Source organism: Myxocyprinus asiaticus, chromosome 13 (assembly GCF_019703515.2).
Source record: "Myxocyprinus asiaticus isolate MX2 ecotype Aquarium Trade chromosome 13, UBuf_Myxa_2, whole genome shotgun sequence".
NCBI lineage: Eukaryota > Metazoa > Chordata > Actinopteri > Cypriniformes > Catostomidae > Myxocyprinus > Myxocyprinus asiaticus.
Window position 1 is genome coordinate 14,744,832 of NC_059356.1, and position 17,778 is coordinate 14,762,609.

Genomic DNA, 17,778 nt, shown 5'->3' on the forward strand with positions numbered 1-17,778 from the left:
TTGTATATTATGTTGTGTGTAATTGTGTGTATATTAGTCTTTAAATTGTGTTGTGTTAATTTGATGTTATTGTAAATTGGTATATGTCTCATCACTGTCACGACTGCTATGTTGATCGGAACTGCACCCAAGAATTTCACACACCATTGCACTTGTGTATATGGCTGTGTGACAATAAAAGTGATTTGATTTGAAGTTTATCTCAGAATCAAGAGAATGTTTTTGCTCATTTGTCAATTTAGGGAGTTCTAATGGTTCTACAAAGTTTCTAATGCCTTCATCAGTAGACGAAGACGTGGAACTATAGAGATCAAGATAGAATTCTTTAAAAGCATTATTAATTTCAATGGCTGAGGTAAGTATTTCACCACCAGCATTGAGGGAGTAGTAGAAAAAGACAATCTTTGCTTATATATCTAGCCAAAAGCTTCCCTGCTTTGTCCCCCGACTCAAAATATGACTGTCTTGCCCTGAATAGCCAAAACTCCACCTTTCATGACAAAATAGTATTATATCTGTATTTCAATCAGGTCACTTCTCTGAGGCCATCAGATGACATTCGGCGCTTCAGCTCTGCCTCGGCACTTTTAATATTCCCTTCCAACTCCAAGAGTTCTCGTGCTTTGGATTTTTGGATGAATGAGGCATACTGTATGATCCGACCCCTAAGAACCACCTTAAGTGCCTCCCAAGCCATGCCCACAGAGGATACTGAGGTCCAGTTGGTCTCCATATAGACACTGATTTCAGCCTTTAGCATTTGTTGGAATTCAGGATTTTACAAAAGGGTTACATTAAAGTGCCAACTATATGATTTCTTTTTCTCCGTATGTGGCAACACCTCTAAACTCACCAGGGTGTGATCTGAGACTAAAATGTTTCCAATTGAACAATCAACAACAGATGAAATAAGGGACTTGCTGCTTTTGGAAAAGGTCATGAGGCATCAGTGTATTACTCCCTGCTAATTCAGAGTCTGGAGGACGGAGCTTCAACTTCTCTCAAGAGATTATGGGAGAAATATTTAAATTTGGTATTGGAGGAGGGAGTGTGAGCTAGGATTCTAAAAAATGTCAAGTCTGCATCTAGAGATGCAAAGGTTCGCCTTATTCAAGATCTATTCTAGAATAAATCTTATGGACTGATGAAAAAAATTTATAGACCCTACCAGATGGGCTCAAAAGTCTCCAAATATCTGTAAAGCCAAGATTTTTACACATCCTGTAAAGCGTCACTGTTGCCCTGGGGGGCTTACACACTTTTGCTTCACTATGATCAAGAGATTAAAGTCTCCTCCCAATATTATATCATGAGGGGTGCCAGCGGCTTGCAACATCCCTTCAAGATCAGTAAAGAAGCCTTTGCCCCTGAATCTCTGCTAAAACTATAATGACTCTTCCTAATTTATCTTTAATCTGTTTGAGACATTTGAATTGTAGATGCTTACTTAACAATGTAATGACTCCCCTGCTCTTACTTGAGCCAGCACTAAAGAAAACATGTCCACCCCATATCTTCCCAAATTTTGTAGCTTCCTGCGGGGAAAGATGCATTTCTTGAAGAAACACTATATCATATTTCTTACATTTAAGAAAAGAAATAACCTTCCTTCTTTTTATGGGGTGCCCAAACCCATTCACATTCCATGTGGAGAGAGACAATCCACTCATATTAACATACTGATATTTTGCATATTAGAAAATATAGATTGTGTCAACAAAATTATAAAGACCACATTCCAAAATTAGAGCAACAAACAAACCCTGAACTTCCCCCAGAACAAAAAAAAAAAAAAAACGAAAGAAAAAAAAATGTGCGCATTAACCCCAAGCACGACAGCGCCAACCGGCGTCCATTCCTCTAAACTCAAACAGTCCATGTACGCCTACGAGAGTCCCCGCGGCTACTTTGCCATCGGATTGCTCAAGTCTGGTGCTTCTATACAAATTTTGTGAGACAGAATTACACAACAGAAAATAATCTATAAAACAAACTCCAGCCAATATGAGGCATAAGCACAAAGAGCGTGCAGATTCATCCACATAACTGTCCTGAAGGTATGTTCCTCCACAAAGCAAGTTCCAGCCGCTAGCGGAACCAGCCCAAAAAAAAAAAAAAAGGCCGTTCAGTTTCCTTGGGCAGAAAAACGAATGTTCAGTATGCCGGCCCATTTGGCAGTTATATGAGTGTAACACAAATTCCCTAATCACTCTAATGATTTGCAAGAAATACTCCACAAAACAAACTCCATCCAATAGGAGGCATAGGCACAAAGAACATGCAGATTCATCCACATACTGTCCCGAAGGAGTGTTATTCCACAAAACCAACTCCAGCCGCTAGGCGGAACCAGTACAAAAAGAAACAAAAAAGGCGTTCAGTTTCCTCGAACAGTCAAGTGAATGTTCAGTGAGTCAGTCCCACTCGGCTGTTACACGAGAGCAACAAATACCCTAATCACTCCAATGTTTGCAAGAAATATTCCACAAAACAAACTCAATCCAATAGGAGGCATAAGCACAAAGAACGTGCAGATACATCCACAAACTGTCCCGAAGGAGTGTTTTTCCACAAAACAAACTCCAGCCACTAGGCGGAACCAACACAAAAAGAAACAAAGAAGGCGCCCAGTTTCCTGGGTGTGAATGTTCAGTCCCGAACATGATTCAGGCCTACTCGGCTGCATCGAGAGCATCACACAATGACTTACTCATTCCGTTGACTTTATGAAGGACATCGCTTGCTGTGGGCATGTTAATATTTTGCGGCCATCCTTAGTATCTATTCTCAGTTTGGTCAGGAGCATCAATGCAAAAGCGACCTTCCGTTGATGTAAGAGTTTCTTGCATTCCTTGAATTGATCACGTTTCTCTCTTGTCGAATTCGCAAAGTCTGGGAACAAGAAAATGCTGTTTTTCTTCCAAGAAAGCCTTCCTTTAATCCTCACCTTGCATAACACAAGATCTTTATCGGATGATCTCAGAAATTTGGCCAGAATTTATCGGGGCCTGTCTCCCTCCACGGATCTCCGAGCCAGAACTCTGTGAGCTCGCTCGATGGCCCGTTATATCGAGCAGACTCGGGAAGAGCTCGTCTAGGAATTTCACCATATCTCGGCCTTCTTCGTCCTCAGGAATTCCAACAATTCGGATGTTGTTTCACCGGTTCTAATACTCAAGGTCTTCCAACTTTTCCCAAACATGCTCCAAGTCTGTCTTGGTCGCTAGCGGATTAGCAGCTAATTCCCTCTCCGATGACTCCAGATAATCGATCCGTTTCTCAACATCCCCCATTCTTGTAACCAAATCAGAGAATTCCGTTTCCATGGCAGTGATCGATCGACGTATTACAGCAAGATCCTCCAACTCAGCAACGACCTTCGCCAGCATTGCCGACATGTTCAGCAGTTGACACTGAATCTCTTTCACCTCACTGTCCAAAATGAGTCCCTGGCCTGCGGCCTTGTCAGGGGTATCACCTTGAGCACGTAAGTGTCTTTTAATGTCTCCAGAGCCCGAGGATTTTGAATTATTTGACATATTGTCTTCATAGAACAGCTATGGAACAGGGTGTATCAAATCTCACCGGTTTATGACACAAAAAAGTATTAAAACTTGCAAAGTGTGCAGAGCTCGCCATTCACACGTCACACACCTCGCATGGTGCCACGCGACCCAACCTCAGTGGTTCTTGCTTGTCTCGTGACCAGTGAAGATTGATGTTATTAACATGTTACCAAATTGGATTTCAGCACTGCTTATGGACTTGATCAATTATATTATTTGAGTGAATAACATCTTGAGTCACGGTCTGTTTATATCTGTTACAAGTCGCATAGACTAATTTTATAACCCTTTTGGGTGCTTTATTAAGTGTTAAAGTGAGTTGCTATATAGTGTCAATGTACTGAATTCAGTCAAGGGGACATTCACAAAATTATTTCCTTTTGTGTTCTGCAAAAAAAAAAAAGAGTCATAAAGGTTTGGAAGGACATGACAGTGACAGAATTTTCATATTTTGGTGAACTTTCCCTTTAACAAGAATATGGAGCTTAATCAGAAAATCATGTGTATGAAAAAAGAAAAAAAAAAAACTCTCCTGAAAAGAAGAAAAGTTTGAACCAGGATAGACTTAAAAGAACGAAATGCTCCAATGTGGCATTTAACTGTAAACAGAACTGTGGGCACAGTTTTGCGGTGCACCATGTGTGGTCTCTGTCTTCCTTCTCCGCAGTACTGTGGATCTAGAGTTCTGAGGCTCTGCTGTAAGCTTGTGTGAGGAAAGGGTAGAGGTCCAACAAACAGGCCTTTCTGATGCAAGCACAACCCTCTGCCAAATCCTCCTTTTGTCTCAGCATAGACAACACAGCCATCTTGCAGTCTCTTCTGAATCCATTCCTCTTAGGTGTTGTATTGCAGCATTCATGACCCTGATGCTCACAACCTGCAAAACAGAGACAGGGAAACAGAGAGAAGAGAGCTTTCTTTAACTATATATCCTACAATATCCTACAATTTATTTTTATTTTTTGTGAGCTTGCATGTCTTTTTTGTCTTGTGCAACAACAGTGCAGACCACATTTGGCAGTTCTCGTTCAGCTGGCAATTTTTCTGAGTAATGTCTCCATTCAAAGCACATTATACACATTATCTGTTGTTGGCTTAGTTGAATGTGAAAGTTAAAGTGGAGATTGACTGAGCAGGTAGGAGAATTTATAGTAAAAAAGGATTTAAAGGTGCACTCAGTAACTTTTTGCTTGTGTCATCTTGGACTTACACTACCGGTCAAACGTTTTGGAACACTTGACCGAAATGTTTCTCATGATCTTAAAAATCTTTTGATCTGAAGACATATGCTTAAATGTTTGAAATTAGTTTTGCAGACAAAAATATAATTGTGCCATCATATTAATTTATTTCATTATAAATCTAATATTAAATAGTTCACCTTTAAATATTGATCTGTTTCTCTACCACACCCATCATATTGCTTTTGAAGATATGGATTTAACCTCTGGACTCTTATGGATTACTTTTATGCTGCCTTTATGTGCTTTTTGGAACTTAAAAATGTTGGCACCCATTAACTTGCATTATATGGACTAAAACAGCTGAGACATTAATTTAAAAACCTTCATTTGAGTTCAGCAACATCATACACATCTGGGATGGCATACGGGTGAGTAAATGATGAGAGAAATTCATTTTTGAGTGAACTATTTTTTTTAAGTCAGGGTATCTGCAGATATCAGCATTTCAAATGTAATACTTTTTAATAACCTTTTCAAAACCATTTCAGTCATTCACATACTCTGTTCCTCATTAGTGGAAAGCGCTTCCAACAGATATCAAGTATGTATTATCCAGATATCACAAACATAGTTGTCTTCTGTTCCCAATTGCATATAGACTGTGTTTGGTATGTACAGTTTTACTATTAGCTATGTAGCAGATATTAAAATTAATTTTTAATTATTTGTATTTTTTTCGTAAAGCATATGAATGTAAAAGTGAATTTCACTATATTGTAGGATATCCTAAAATATTCTGTGTTGTTGTAATTCATGTTCATATTAATTTTAAAATTATTTCATTCAATGTGATACTTTTATTTTGAAAGCACAGGACAGCACCAGTTACAGCTACATCTAAACAAACTGTGACATGCTCCATCATTTGAGTCAGATGTAGTTTTCTGGAGAAACATGATTTTAGTCTCAGCTTTCAAATTATGTCACATTTATCTTGAAATTCAAACAAGACATATTGTATTTATACTCTTTAATGGTGCGTGTGACAGATTGTACTGGACAGATTGTACTGGACATTCAAACATGGCAGAGCACTGTGCACTCTCTCTCCAACTTATCCACCTTATTTTGCAACGCGGAAGTAAGCAGCGGCTGCATTTCCGGCGAATGTGTAAAACTTCTGCAGTTATTAACTGCAATGTAAATAAACAGAAGGATAACAATACCAGAATTTAGTGATATTTAAATTAATAAACTATCACACAACCACTGGATGTTCAGCATAATGATGGCATAATGTTGGATAATTTTCTAACTTCAGCATTTTTAGTAAAAGTGTAAGTAAATCGTTCACTTGTTGCTGTGTGTTGTATTGAAAAGGCGGTAATAAAATCTGCTTCTTATTTTACCAAGATTGTGACGATGCAGTGTTTCTTGTTTCCATGTAAACCTCCATTTATATGTACCTGAATACCTCCAATGATGCCTTTATTTATTTATTTATTTATTTCCAAAGGCAATGTTTCATAAGCCATGCATGTCTGCCATTCAAAGGTTCATAAGATCTGCGTGTCTGTTTACTATACAACGCTAAGAAAGAGAGAATGCTCTCTGACAAGAACGGAGAGTAAAATGCATTGATTGCCAAGATGAAACAAGATGCAGTTTTGGTGCAAAGAAAGTTAAAGCAGCATTTGCCCAGATGCTTTCTTCTCTCTGCTGGATGTGTAAAGTTTGTGGAGGCATGTCAGACGGCGAGGAGGACTGTCTTGTCAGCACCTGATCTCTCATTCATTCTGCCAGTGCAACCGTGCTATAAAACGATGGCAAAATGCGATATACGGTAAAACTATATGCGTTCAAAACCAATTCGTTTATGAAAATCATAATTATTGATAATAATATGACGACATATATTGCCAGCCTGAAAAAATAAAGCAGCATAATGTAATATTTTTGTATCGCTAAAATAGCTGGAAGTGGCTGATACTGGAAGTGGTCCACATTCAAGTTTGATAATGGTGGTGCCCGAGTTTCCCTGAAAAATAAGGTGGATAGCAAGAAAAAAAAACATGAATGAACCTGTGAAGGTATGTTGAAAGATACGGTACAACTTACTGAAATGCGCCTTCTCTCATGTAATTGCCCAGTCTGTTAATGATGAAATGACACTGGAGGAAATTAATGGGGAATATCTCGAGCCCCGGAGCAGCACTCACAGGATCAATGCATATGTATGTACACTGAAGCACACACACCAAGTAAAAATCGCGTGCCCACTCTATTCTCTGCAATCTGCGAGGCGTGGAAGGTTTTCATTCAACCTTCCGACCTATGGAGGGAAATGTTCAAACCACCTCGGGAAATGTAATTTAAGTCTTTTAAATACTTTTTAATGGCCTGAATTTTCACCAAATGTATTTGATACCTTTTAATACTTTTTAATGATCCATGGATAGTGTGAGCTGTACTAAATTGATCAGCTCTGCTAACACACCACGTAGCCTACCAGTTACATAATTTATTCATCCTTTTTTGGTAATTTCATGACTTACTAACAGGCAACATAACTGCAACGTTTCAGGCCCGTAATTTCATTACCATTATATGACTGTGGCAGTGGGGTTTGGTCGAGCGTTCGTCCGGAGAGAGAGAAAGTGGTAAGGGTGCATTCACATGAGCCAGATAATGATTAACACCTGTTTCCATTTGTAGTGAGCTTGGGGAGAGCGGCATAAAAGAGACCAAGCCAGAGCCAAGGGGAGAGAGAGTCAGGGATCAAGAGTCCTGCTGAGTAGCTGATGTTCTATTGTAAAGGTGATGTGTAATTGTGAAGCTGACTTATTGTGAAGCTGTAAAGCCTGGAAAATTGTCAATTAAAAAGCCTTACCTGTGAGTGGAGAAATCCGGTTCCCTTTGTCCTCCTTCCCTCTTGTTGTGAAGTCTGTTACACTGGTGCCAAAACCCGGGACAAGTTGGAGGAAGTATGCCCCATAGAGTCCTCGCAGTTGGCAGAAATCCTCAAATCCCTCGCTGGCCTACACCAGACCCACCAACAATCCCTGCTTGAGCTCAAGCAGAGGACCAGCATGTGATCCAGAGCCTCCTTAGTCAGGAGAAAGCCCTGGCCGTGACCCCGGACACAACATTCCCCATGCCCCTGCCCATGTTCTTGAAGATGGGGGCAGAAGATGATCCGGAAGCCTTCCAGGACCTCTTTGAGCGTTCCACGGAGATCTGGGGTTGGCCGCGCGCCTGATGGGTGGCCAGGCTCATTCCTTTGCTGTCCAGGAAAGCCCAGCTCGCAGCTCAACAACTGCCGGTGGCTAGCCTCCTGGCTTATGATGACCTGAAGAAGACCATCCTGCAGCGGATTGGCCGAAGTCCAGAACAGTACTGCCAGCTCTTCTATACCATTAAGTTGGAGAGGACCGGCGGCCCATTCGCCATCACCCAACAGCTCCGAGATGCCTGCCGGAAATGGCTGCTGGCGGGGGACCACGACGTCAAGGGAGTGAGCGCCCGGCGTCGCTGGAAGAAGCTGTCCAATTGGTGGAGGACCATATGGCGGCGTACCCGAAGGCGGAAGAGCCCTCCTACTCTCTCTCCCCTCCCCCTATGTTTTACCCATTCTCTTCTCCCTCCCCCCTCCCCTCTCACTCTGCTCTCTCTCCACAGCCCATCTCAGCTCCACAGAGGTGTGGAGTCCCGCCGCCGAAGCCTGCTTCCGATTCACGGGGGTTTGTCCCCCCAGCGACTGCACTGCCCCACTGCTCTTCCCCTCAGGTGGATGTGCCCGCCGATGCGGGTGCAGGCGTAGCGTCTGGGCCAGCCTGCTGGAGTTGCGGGGATCCAGGGCACTTCTGGGATCAATGCCCTGTGTTGGAACTGTGAACTGTGGTCTGGATCCCTGACAATCCACAGGCTGCCCCCGATCGGGCCAGACCGTACAGGATACCGGTAAGTGTCAAGGGGAGTACTCACCAAGCTTGATGTACATGGGTTGTAACCAAACAACTATCCACCAATGCTTGGTTCATCACGAGGCTTTGGGCACAATCAAAAGGGTGAGGGTGAAGAGTGTTCATGGGGATATTCACAACTACCCGGTAGTGACCCTCGTTATTAAATTTTGGGGAACAAAGCATAGAGTGGAGGCCACGGTTAGTTCCCGCCTCACCCATCTGCTGATTCTGGGAACTAATTGGCCTGAATTCAAAAATGTGTTAAAGGGAATGTGTGTGGATGGGTCCTGCATGAAAGCTGTGAGATGTGAAATGTGCAATGCTTTGGCAGGGGAGGTGGAGCCGGGCCGTCTTCATCAGCTCCATGTCAAGGTGACATGAGGGGGGAGAGGCTGCGGCCCCTCCCATCCTCTGTGGATTTCCCTCTGGAGCAGTTGAGAGACGAAACCCTCAAGCATGCCCTCAACCAAGTGAAAGATATTGATGGTCAACAACTCCAGCCGAACATCGCACTTTCATATCCGTATTTTGCAATAATAAAGGAGCGGTTGAATAGAGTGACACAGGACGCCCAAACAAAAGGAAGATACAACCCAGCTCTTAATACTGCGGAGCCGCCGGGTAATGTTTTTCCAGGCGGCTCATTATAATCCGATGGCAGGTCACTTAAGGGAGAGGAAAACACTGAACCAACTAATAGCCCTTTTTTGTTGGCCGGGCATTGGCGGTGATGTTCATGCTTGATGTCATACGCGAAGCTTGGGAGGAGGGACCTTCAACCAGTAAGAATGAAATCCAATACGTTCTTGATCTTAGAGAAAAACTCCACACATGGAGGCAACTAACACAGGAGAATTTGCTCCAAGCTCAGGAAAGTCAAAGCCGACTGTATAACAGGGGAACTCAGCTGCGGGAATTTGCACCGGGAGACAAAGTGCTCGTATTACTCCCCACATTGGGCTCCAAATTACTCGCCAAGTGGCAAGGACCATTTGAGTTCACACGACGAGTGGGGGATCTCGTTTATGAGGTAAAGCGAACCGATAGAGGGGGCGCACGTCAAATATACCACCTCAACCTCTTGAAATTATGGAGGGAGGCGGTCCCTGTGACCTTGGCTACGGTGGTTCTGAAGAGGGCGGAGCTCAGTCCGGAGGTGAATACAAAACACAGTCATATCACCCTGGTCACTTGTGGAGACCACCTCTCACCATATCAAGTCGCAGAGGTTGCCAAGTTGCAACAGGAATTTGCTGATGTGTTTTCCCCTCTGCCGGGTCGTACAAACCTCATCCAGCACCACGTCGAGACCAAGCCAGGGGTAGTGGTACGTAGCTGTCCCTACCGATTGCCCGAACACAAAAAAAATAGTTAGGGAAGAATTGGATGCAATACTCAATATGGGGGTAATAGAGGAATCCCACAGCGATTGGTCCAGCCCGGTTGTTCTGGTTCCAAAGAGCGACGGGTCTGTACGGTTCTATGTGGATTATAGAAACGTCAACGTGGTGTCTAAATTCAATGCCTACCCAATGCTTTGCGTTGATGAGTTGCTCGATCGGTTGGGCACTGCTCGATTTTATTCGACACTGGATTTGACAAAACGGCCTTCTCGACACTGTTTGGATTACAACAATTTGTGACACTTCCGTTAGGTTTGTTTGGGACCCCGGCTACGTTTCAGTACCTCATGGACCGAATCCTCAGACCGCATTCGGCTTATGCCTATTTGGATGATATCATCATTTACAGCAATGATTGGCAGTGGCACATGCAGCATCTGAGGGCAGTTCTAAGGTCGCTGCGACGGGTGGGACTCACAGCAAATCTCAAGAAGTGTGCGATTGAGCCTCAGAGCTCTAGATCCACAGTACTGCAGAGAAGGAAGACAGAGACCACACATTGTGTACCGCAAAACTGTACCCACAGTTCTGTTTACAGTTAAATGCCACATTGGAGCATTTCATTCTTTTAAGTCTATCCTGGTTCAAACTTTTCTTCTCCTTCTCAGGAGAGTTTTTTTTCATACACATGATTTTCTGATTAAGCTCCATATTCTTGTTAAAGGGAAAGTTCACCAAAAAATGAAAATTCTGTCACTGTCATGTCCTTCCAAACCTGTACGACTCTCTTTTTTCCGCAGAACACAAAAAGAAATAATTTTGTGAATGTCCCCTTGGCTGAATTCAGTACAATGACACTATATAGCAACTCACTTTAACACTTAATAAAGCACCCAAAAGGGTTATAAAATTAGTCTATGCGACTTGTAACAGATATAAACAGACCGTGACTCAAGATGTTATTCACTCAAATAATATAATTGATCAAGTCCATAAGCAGTGCTGAAATCCAATTTGGTAACATGTTAATAACATCAATCTTCACTGGTCACGAGACAAGCAAGAACCACTGAGGTTGGGTCGCGTGGCACCATGCGAGGTGTGTGACGTGTGAATGGCGAGCTCTGCACACTTTGCTAGTTTTACTACTTTTTGTGTCATAAACCGGTGAGATTCGATACATCCTGTTCCATAGCTGTTCTATGAAGACAATATGTCAAAGAATTCAAAATCTTCGGGCTCTGGAGACATTAAAAGACACTTACGTGCTCAAGCTGATACCCCTGACAAGGCCGCAGACCAGGGACTCAATTTGGACTGTGCGGTGAAAGAGATTCAGCGTCAACTGTTGAACATGTTGGCAATGCTGGCGAAGGTCGTTGCTGAGTTGGAGGATCTTGCTGTAATACGTCGATCGATCACTGCCATGGAGATGGAATTCTCTGAGTTGGTTACAAGAATGGGGGACGTCAAGAAACGGATCGATTATCTGGAGTCATCGGAGAGGGAATTAGCTGCTAATCCGCTAGCGACCAAGACAGACTTGGAGCGTGTTTGGGGAAAGTTGGAAAACCTTGAGTATCGGAACCGGCGAAACAACATCTGAATTGTTGGAATTCCTGATGATGAAGAGGGCCAAGATATGGTGAAATTCCTTGACGAGCTCTTCCCGAGTCTGCTCGACATAACAGGCCATAAGCTGGAAATCGAGCGAGCTCACAGAGTTCTGGCTCGGAGATCCATGGAGGGAGACAGGACCCGATCAATTCTGGCCAAATTTCTGAGATCATCCAATAAAGATCTTGTGTTACGCAAGGTGAGGATTAAAGGAAGGCTTTCTTGGAAGAACCACAGCATTTTCTTTTTCCCAGACTTTGCGAATTCGACATGAGAGAAATGAGATCGATTCAAGGAATGCAAGAAACTCTTACATCAACGGAAGGTCACTTTTGCACTGATGCTTCTGGCCAAATTGAGAATAGATACTAAGGATGGCCGCAAAATATTTACATGCCCACAGCAAGCGATGTCCTTCATAAAGTCAATGGAATGAGTAAGTCATTGTGTGGATGTATCTGCACGTTCTTTGTGCTTATGCCTCCTATTGGATTGAGTTTGTTTTGTGGAATATTTCTTGCAAACATTGGAGTGATTAGGGCATTTGTTGCTCTTGTGTAACAGCCGAGTGGGCCTGACTCACTGAACATTCACTTGACCGTCTGAGTTAACTGAGCGCCTTTTTCGTTTCTTTTTGTGCTGGTTCCGCCTAGCGGCTGGAGTTTGTTTTGTGTAGTAACACTCCTTCGGGAAAGTGTTGTGGATGAATCTGCACATTCTTTGTGCTTAAGCCTCCTATTGGTTGGAGTTTGTTTTGTGGAGTATTTTTTGCAAGACATTGGAGTGATTAAGTAATTTGTTGCACTCATGTAACAGCCGAATGGGCCGGCTCACATTCATGACTGTCAGAGGAAACTGAACAGCCTTTTTTTTGCTGGTTACGCTAGCGGCTGGAGTTTGTTTTGTGGAGGAACACACGTTTGGGACAGTTATGTGGATGAATCTATGCTTTCTTTGTGTTTATTTTGCCTATTGGCTGGAGTTTGCTTTATAGATTATCTTCTGTTATGTAATTCTGTTTCACAAAATTTGTATAGAAACTCCGGACTTGAGCAATCCAACGGCAAAGTTCATTGACTGTTTGAGTTGCTGTCGTGTGCGTTTTTCTTTTCTCTGTTTGTTTGGTTCGGGGGGAAGTTTGGGGTTTGATTGTTGCACTAATGTTGGAATGTGGTCTTTATAATTTTATTTTTGACACAATCTATTTTTGCTAATATGTCAAAATGTAAAATGTTAATATGAGTGGATTGTTTCTCTCCATGTGGAATATGAATGGGTTGGGGCACCCCATAAAAAGAAGGAAGTTTATTTATCTTCTTAAACGTAAGAAATATGATATAGTGTTCTAGTCTTCAAGAAACGCATCTTTCCCTGCAGGAAGCTGAAAAATTTGGGAAGATATGGGGTGGACATGTTTTCTTTAGTGCTGGCTTAAGTAAGAGCAGGGGAGTCATTACACTGATGAGTAAGCATCTACAATTCAAATATCTCAAACAGATTAAAGATAAATTAGGAAGAGTCATTATTGTTTTAGCAGAAATTCAGGGGCAAAGTCTTATTTTGGCTAATATTTACGCATCTAACGTTGATGATCAGGGCTTTTTTATTGATGTTGAAGGGATGTTGCAAACCGCTGGCACCCATCATGATATAATATTGGGAGGAGACTTTAATCTTTTGATGGACTCAGTCCTTGATCATAGTGAAGCAAAAGTGTGTAAGCCCACTAGAGCAACATTGATGTTTCACAGGATGTGTAAAAATCTTGTCCTTACAGATATTTGGAGACTTTTGAGCCCATCTGGTAGGGACTATACACTTTTTTCATCAGTCCATAATATTTATTCTAGAATAGTTTTTTTATAATATCTAAGTCCCTCATTTCATCTGTTGTTAATTGCTCAATTGGAAACATTTTCGTCTCAGATCACGCCCTGGTAAGTTTAGAGGTGTTGCCACACATGGAGAAAAGAAAATCATATAGTTGGCGCTTTAATGGGTCCCTTTTGCAAAACCCTGAATTCCAACAAATGTTAAAGGCTGAAATCAATGTTTATATGGAGACCAACTGGTCCTCAGTGTCCTCTGTGGGCATGGCTTGGGAGGCACTTAAAGCAGTTCTTAGGGGCCAGATCATACAGTATGTCTAGTTCACCAAAATATCCAAAGCACGAGAACTCTTGGAGTTGGAAGGGAATATTAAAAGTGCCGAGGTAGAGCTGAAGCGCCAAATGTCGTCTGATGGCCTCAGAGAAGTGACCCAATTCAAATACAGATATAATACTATTTTGATTCAAAAAGAAAGCACAACAGAGAAAAACACAAAATATATACACCGAATCAACATTTAACTTTTAACACTCATTAATATCCCTCCCCAAACACCAACCCCACCCTACCTCAAAGAACACCCCTGTGGTCACATAAAATAATACACACACACAAACAATAATATAAAAAATAAAAATAAATAAAAAATAAAATATATAATAAATATACATAATTAAACTAAACATCTCCCTCCTCATCCCTTCCCCTAGAGTCCTCCAAAACTGCCAAATACCTACCCCACTTCCTGAAAAATAAGTCCTCCCACCCCAGCCTTCCATCTATCATCCTCTCATAAGCTGCCACCCTCCCCATCTCCGCACACCACTCTGGAAATGGTGGCGCTCTGTCTGACTTCCATCCCCTTAAAATAATTTGTCTACCGATCATCATGCTAGTCAGAACCCAGAAAAGAATTTTTTATATATTTGTCACCCGAATTTATAACTTCCCCATCACCCAAAATGCAAAGTCTGGGGCAAAGTAAAATTTGAGTGTCCAGAATGTCACACAAATAATTCTGAATCTTTAACCAAAAATCTTGGATCTTAACGCATCCCCAAAAAACATGGGCTATGTCTCCAACTTCTGATTGGCATCGCCAGCATGTGGGTATATCTTTAAGACCAAGCCTGTATAATCTAGAGGGGGTCCAATAAAATCTTTGTAAAATCTTAAATTGCATAAGGCGAACCCTTGCATCTCTAGATGCAGACTTGACATTTTTCAGAATCTTAGTCCACACTCCATCCTCCAATACCAAATTCAAATCTTTCTCCCATAATTTCTTAATAGAAGTTAAAACTCCATCCCCCATACTCTGAATTAACAGGGAGTAGTACACTGATGCTCATGACCTTTTCCAAAAGCCGCAATCACCTCTCCCAAAGCATCTGCCTCCTCAGGGGGGTGTGTGCTACTCCCAAAAATAGTACAAAGCAGGTGGCGCAATTGTAAATACCTATAAAACTGAGGTCTGGGGATCCCAAAATGTTGGACCAAGTTTTGAAACGATCTCAACACACCACTTTCATATAGGTCACCGAGTGTAGCAACCCCACTCACAATCCACTCTGGCCAGCAGAAAGGGGACTTGCCAATACACAATCTTGGGTTCTGCCATATGCTCGAGGCAACATTTAAATAAGTGTCCAATTTAAACAATCTGGACACTTTAGTCCATACCGAGTGTAAATGCGAAATAACGGGGTGTAACTTAACTTTTCCAATTAGTTTGATAGAGATGCTTTGTAACGGCGAAATAGGGGCAAGAACTGCCTTTTCAATAACAAACCAGGGAGGGGCTCTCTCAGGTGGAAGTGACCAATGAGCCAAATGTCTGAGACTGAACGCATAGTAATAAAACAAATCTTGGGTAGCCCTAGCCCACCTTTGTCAATATGCCTATGTAACTTATTAAAATGCAATCTGGGACGTTTACCATTCCAAATGAAGGACTTCACTATGCTATCGAATTGCTTGAAATAAGAGAGGGGGACATCTACAGGTAGGGACTGTAGCAGGTAGTTAAATTTTGGAATACAGTTCATTTTAATAATATTAACCTTCCCAATCATCGATAAATATAATGAAGCCCACCTGCCCACATCGCTCGAAAACCTTTTTATTAAAGGGTCAAAATTAACACTAACTAAATCAGACAAATTTGCTGGGAATAAAATCCCCAAATACTTAATGCCCTGTTTGGGCCACTGGAAGGTGCCCGGCTGGAAAGCCGTTACTGGGCAGTACGCTGTCAGAGCCAAAGCTTCGGATTTAGACCAATTAACTTTGTAGCCTGAGAATTTAGAAAAGGAATTAATCATTCTGTAGAGGCAAGGCATAGATCTAATAGGTTCAGAGACAAATAATAAAATATCATCTGCATAAAGCAGAAGTTTATGCGCCACACCTCCCGCCACCACCCCTGGAAAATCGCGGCTGCTAATGGTTCCAGGTCAAGACAGAACAATAATGGGGAAAGAGGGCAGCCCTGCCGAGTTCCCCTATCCAAAGCAAAATAATATGAAATTAATCCATTTGTTTGTTCTGCTGCTACAGGGTGTCTATAAAGTAACTTAATCCATCCAATAAAAGTATTTCCGAACCCATACATTTCCAAAACCTTAAAAAGATAATCCCATTCTACCATATCAAACGCCTTTTCGGCATCAAGTAAGATGGCAGCGACCAGAGACTGATCATTCGCCACTGACCACATAATATTGATGAGACGCCTGATGTTATCAGGGAGCTATGGCTCCGAATAAACCCCACCTGATCTATATGTATAAGAGATGTCATAACTTTACTTAATTGATTAGCCAGAATTTTTGACAATATTTTTACTTCTAGTTGGATCAGGGAGATTGGACGGTAACTTTTACACTCACTTGGATCTTTGTCTTTTTTAAGAATCAGACTGATCCGGGCTTGTGTCATGGTTGGCAGAAGCTTTCCATTCTTTAATGATTCAGTATAAACTTATAAATCTGTAGCATAAGATCTGAAAATTCAGCGGCAAAACCATCTGGCCCCGGAGCCTTGCCAGTAGGTAGGGACTCAATTACCTCATCAAGCTCCTCCAAGGTTATCTCAGAATCAAGAGAGTTTTTTTGTTCAATTGTCAGTTTAGGGAGTTCTAATGGTTCCACAAAGTTTCTAATATCTTCATCAGTAGACGAAGACGTGGAACTATAAAGATCAATACAGAACTCTTTAAAGGCATTATTAATATCAATGGTTGAAGTAAAAATTTCACAACCAGCAGATTTCACTGAGGGAATGATAGAAAGAGACTCTCTCTGCTTTAGCCAAAAGCTTCCCTGCTTTGTCACCCGACTCAAAGTATAACTGTCTTGCCCTGAATAACCAAAACTCCACTTTCCGTGACAAAATAGTATTATATCTATATTTCAATCAGGTCAATTCTCTGAGACCATCAGCTGACATACGGCGCTTCAGGTCTGCCTCAGCACTTTTAAAATTCTCTTCCAAATCCACAAGTTCTCGTGCATTGGATTTTTTGATGAATGAGGCATACTGTATGATACGACCCCTAAGAACCACCTTAAGTGCCTCCCAAGCCACGCCCACAGAGGATACCGAGGACCAGTTGGTCTCCATATAAACATTGATTTCAGTCTTTAACATTTGTTGGAAATCAGGATTTTGCAAAAGGGACACATTAAGGTGCCAACTATATGATTTCTTTTTCTCTATATGTGTAACGTATGCTGGAACTGCTGACAATGATGGCAATGACGAAGACGTGAAGATGAAGAACCCAAGTGCAGTTTATTTACAGATGTGGAATCCCAAAACCCTGACTACAAACGTGAACTAAACGTAAACATGAACTTGACTATAACATAACTTGACTATAACATGACTTGACTATAACATGACTTGACTATAAACATGACTTGACTATGCACATACCCATTCACATTCAATACTTCCAACCAGACAATGAAAACATGAGGGCTTAAATACAAGACATGGGAGAACATAAACCAATGAACAAACAGAACTCAAACAAGCTAATTAAACAATAAACCAATGAAAACATGACACATGAACATGGAGGGAAAACAGAAATCACATGACAAGGGAAACAGAAACACATGACATGAAACAGGAACTAGAATTTCAAAATAAAAGACATGAATCAACAAAATACACCTGACAATATGTGGCATCACCTCTAAACTCACCAGGGCATGATCTGAGACTAAAATGTTTCCAATTGAGCAATCCACAACAGATGAAATGA